This window comes from Penaeus vannamei, chromosome 7 (assembly GCF_042767895.1).
Source record: "Penaeus vannamei isolate JL-2024 chromosome 7, ASM4276789v1, whole genome shotgun sequence".
NCBI classification, from domain to species: domain Eukaryota; kingdom Metazoa; phylum Arthropoda; class Malacostraca; order Decapoda; family Penaeidae; genus Penaeus; species Penaeus vannamei.
In genome coordinates, this window is record NC_091555.1 from 9,747,319 (window position 1) to 9,752,318 (window position 5,000).

The window sequence follows — 5,000 nt, forward strand, 5'->3', positions numbered from 1 at the left end:
GGCTCTGACTTTTTGCCTTTCTGTGAGTCTTTGTGTTTCTGTCTGTCTGCTGTCGGAGTTTACCTCTGTTTGATTTTCTTTGTCCCCTTTCCTCTCTTCTCTCTCTCTTCATTTTTATTTGTTTATCTCTCTCTCTCTCTCTCTCTCTCTCTCTCTCTCTCTCTGTCTCTCTCTCTCTCTCTCTCTCTCTCTCTCTCCTTCTCTCTCTCTCTCTATTCCTCTAGACCTGTATATAGAATAATCTATCACAAAGAATACATCAGCATACGTGAAAGAAAAGGAGAATAGAGAGAGAGAAAGAGAGAGAGGGAGAGAGAAAGAGAGAAAGAGAGAGAGAGAGAGAGAGAGAGAGAGAGAGAGAGAGTGAGAGAGAGAGAGAGAGAGAGAGAGAGAGAGAGAGAGAGAGAGAGAGAGAGAGAGAGAGAAAGAGAGACAGACAGACAGACAGACAGACAGACAGACGTAGAGACAGAGAGACAGAGAGAGAGAGCGAGAGCGAGAGAAAAAACAGAAAAATAAACATACAAATAACTAAATCAAGAAAGACAAACAGATAGACAAAGAAAAAGAGAAAGCGAGAGTTCAAATCCTATACTAATGAGACCGAATCCTTTCCAAAGAGCATCGCATCCCACGCAAATGAGATCGTATCCTTTATAAATGACTCGATTCGACTCGGAAAGTTTGTTTTCTCGTCACGGCTGCGCGGGGGAAAAACACCTGCATTTCAAGGTAGCGTTAAGGTTTAAATTAATCCCATTAGTGAGGATTTCAAGGTAAGATTAGTCTGTTTTTTGTGTGTGTTTTTGTTTGAATGTATTTTTTACGTTGTTTTTTTATTTATTTATTATTATTATTTATTTATTTATTATTATTATTTTTTTTTTTTGAGGGATTTATCATGTTGTGTTAATCATTTTGCTTTCTTTTGATTCCGTTATTTCTGTATTATTTATTTATTCTTCTTTGTTTTGATATTATTTTTGTTATTTTTATTCATTCAGTTATCTTCAGTTATTTATTTGTACAAATATTATCGTCATTCATTCATTCATCTGCATGAACCATTGTTTAGAAAATTTGATAAAACAAAAACAAAAACAAAACAAAAAATACATAATTTTTTTCTTCTTTTCGCATCAAAAACGTATTGAAGAAAAGAGAAAAAAAACATCAACAACAAAGAAAAATAAGCCGGAATTAGGAGCGAAGCTTAAAGAAAAAAAAGAAAAGAAAGAGAAAGAGAAGGAATCCAAATATAATGAGACAAGATAATAGAATTAAAAAAAAAGAGGAAACAGGAAAAAGGTAAAGACAGAAAAAATACAAGATAAAGATAAAATGCGACAAAAAAATCTATGAAACAAACAAACAAACAACAAAGAAAGAGAGGGAATCCAGTTATAAGGAGACAATAAAAAAACGGAAAGAACAAGATAATAGAATTTTAAAGAAATAACTGTATAAAGGTAGAAAATAATACATGATAGAAATAAAATAGAAATGAAACAAAAAATAAAAAAATATATAAATTAACACAACAAACAAACAACAAAAGCAAAAACCAAACAAACAACAAAAATAAAGCAAACTAACAAAAACAAGCAAAACAAACAAACACACAACACAAACAAACAAAAAACAAACAAACAAAAAACAAAAGCAGACAAACAAACAAACAAACAAACAAACAACAAAACAAACACACACACAAACAAAAACAAAACAAAACAAAACAAAACAAACACACACACAAACAAAAACAAACAAAAACCAACCAACCAAACAAACAAACAACAAAACAAACAAACAAACCAACAAACACCCCGTACAGATAACAAATTCAGACCACAGAGGAAACAACAACAGCCTTTCCCCGAATACGTCATGCACAGGACGTAATCACCGTGTCATGCTGTCACGCTGTCTCCTACGCCCTAATCTAGTGCCTGTCCCCGCCCACGTCCGCCCGCGCCTCCCTCTCTCTCCCTCTCCCTTTATTAGTCTCCCTTTCTTCCTTCCTTCCTTCGTTTGGGTATTTTTTTTATTTATTTATTTTTGTTTGTTTGTTTGTTTCTTTCGTTTTTTGTTGTCATTTTCGTTTTTCGTTTTCATTTCTCTTTTTTGCTGCATTTCTTCTTTCGTTAGAGGAATTTCTTTTCTGTTTCTTTCTCTCCTATTTTATTGTCATTTTCGTTTTTTCTTTTTCATTTCTCTTTTGTTTTTCTTACTATCGTTCTATTTTTTTTCGTTTTTCGTTCTTCGTTTTTCTTTTCGTTGGTCATCCTTCCTCTTTATATTTTTCTTCTTTTTGTCTTTCCTTTTCTCCGTTATTCTTCCTTCCTCCATCCTTTCTTCCTTCCTTTCTTCCTCCGCCTCTTGTCCCTTACCTTCTTTCTCTTTATCCGTTTCCTTCATTCTTCCCTTTCCTCCCTTCTCCCTTTCCCTTCCCCCTTTTGCCTCCCCCTAACCCCCTACCCCCTACCCCTTCCTCTTCTTTAGAAATCCACTCCCCTTCTTCACCCCCTCCTCCGCTCTCCCCTCATTTCCCTCTCCCCTAGTTTCCTCCCCCTCATGTCCCTCTTCTCCTCCCCTCCCCCGCTCTCCCCTCATTTCCCTCTCTCCCTCCCCCTCCCCCACTCTCCCCTCATTCTCCTCTCCCCCTACCCTCCCTCTTCCCTTCCCCCTCCTCGCTCTTCCCCTCATTTGCCTCTCCCCTCAGTTCTCCCCTCATATCCCTCTTTCACTTCACCTCCCCCGCTCTCCCCTCATTTCCTCCTCCCCTCCCCTTCCCCGCTCCCCCTACCTTCCCCCGCTCTCCCCTCCTCCCCTCCCCCCTTCCCTATCCTTAGAACTCCTCCTCTTCCTCCTCAACACTCCCCTCATCTCTCTCTCCTTCACTCCCTCTCTCTCCCCCTACCCTCCCCCTCCTCTTCCTCTTTTTCATCCCCAATCCCCCTTCTCGCCCCTTAATCTGTTTCCCCTTTAATCTCCTCCTCCTTTTCCCCTTCATTTCCCCTGCTTTCCCCTCTCCTCCCCTCCTCCCCTCCTCCCCTCCCTCCCCCCACCCCCTGCCACGTACACCGGAAATGTCTCTTTGGTCTACGGGACAGAAAGGGAAAAAGTGAAAAATGAAGATAAAAAAGAGAAAAGGGGGGAGGGGGAGAAGAAAGGGAGAGAGAGGGAGGGAGAGGGGAAAGAGGAGAGAGAGAGAAGAGAGGGAAAATGGGAAAGAGGGAGAGGGGGAGAGAGAAGAGAGAGAGAGAGAGAGAGAGAAAGAAAGAGAGAGAGAGAGAGAGAGAGAGAGAGAGAGAGAGAGAGAGAGAGAGAGAGAGAGAGAGAGAGAGAGAGAGAGAGAGAGAGAGAGAGAGAGAGAGAGAGAGAGAGAGAGAGAGAGAGAGAGAGAGAGAGAGAGAAACACAGACAGACCAAAAAAGAAAGTAAAAACAATGAAAAATAAAGAGAGAGCGAAGATACAAATAGAAAAAACACCCGATAAGAAAATCAGCAACAGAGTCATGGCATGGAGACATAAAGAAAACAAAGAGAGAAAGAGAGAAATATTGCGAAAACATGAAACGATTTGCGAAAAGGCTTCCAGACAGCGCGCACGTACAGATTTGGCGAATGCAAATACGAAGTGTGCAATTTCACGCTCATGTTCAGTATACATGAATGATATAAACAAATATATATATATATATATATATATATATATATATATATATATATATATATATATATATATATATATATATATATATATATATATATATATACATATTCAAGGCTTTACAAGTGGAAATATAAAAAAAAACAGGCGGTATGCACATCACTTTCATTTGTTTCGCATATTTAAATTCATATTCACATATACATTATACATTATGTCTATATATGAAGCACGGAAATATCTATCTATCTATCTATCTATCTATGCATATATATATGTATGTATGTATATATATGCATCTCTCTTTTCTAACTCTCTCTTTCTTTCCTTCCCCCTGCCTCACTGACCCCCCCCTTCTTCCTCTCTCCCCCTCCCTCATTCACTCCCCTCTTCTCCCTTTCCCTCCCCTCCCCCCTCCCCTCCCCTCACCCCCCTTCTTCCTCCCCCTCCCCCTCCCCCTCACCCACCCCCTTCTCCCTCCCCCTTTCCCCCTCCCCACCTCCCTCACTCACTCCCCCGCACCTCTTCCTCCCTACCCTCTCCCCCTCCCCCCCCTCCTGTCTGCCGCACTGATCCAACTCTTGTGTCGAAATTTGTTCGAGTTACACAAATTAGATTGAAAGTTGGTTGCGGCGAGAGAGGAGAGGCTCCCTCCCCTCCCCCTCCCCCCTTCCTTCCTCCTATTTTGATTCCTTCCTTTTCTTTCCCTTATTCCCTCAGCTCCTTCTTCTCTTCTCTCACCTCCCATCTTCTCTCCCTTTCCTTCTTTGCTCTCTCTGCCCCTTCCCTCCTCCCTCTTCCATCCCTCATCCCCTCCCTCTCCCTCCTTCCTCATTCCCTCCTCCAGCCCCCTCCTCTCTCCCTCATTTCCTCCTCCAGCCCCCTCCCTCTTCCCTCCTCCCCCTTTTCCCCCTCTCCCTCTTCCACCCCCTCCCCCTCCTTCCCCCTCCCTCCTCCTTCCCCCTCTCCTCTCTCCTCTCCTCCCCCACTCCCTCAATCCCTCCTCCTTCCCTCCCATCCCCTCCCCACTCCCTCTCCCATCCTCCTCATTCCCTCCTCCTCCCTCCCTCCTCCACCCCTTCCTCCCTCCCTCCCCTCCCCCAGCGTCCCTCGTCCTCTCTTGTTTAAGAGTTAATAAAGGCGGAAATTCTTTGTGGATTCTGCGGTTTTCTGTTTTACAAAAAGGGAAGTGAATTTATTCTTTCGCTAGATTTCTGCCGTAAAAATAAGATCTTTCTATGATCTCTTACAAGGCTCTATTATGAGAGAAAAAAAATCCGAATGTATCTATATAAAATGTTTCATTATCTGGTTGATGCGATCTTCT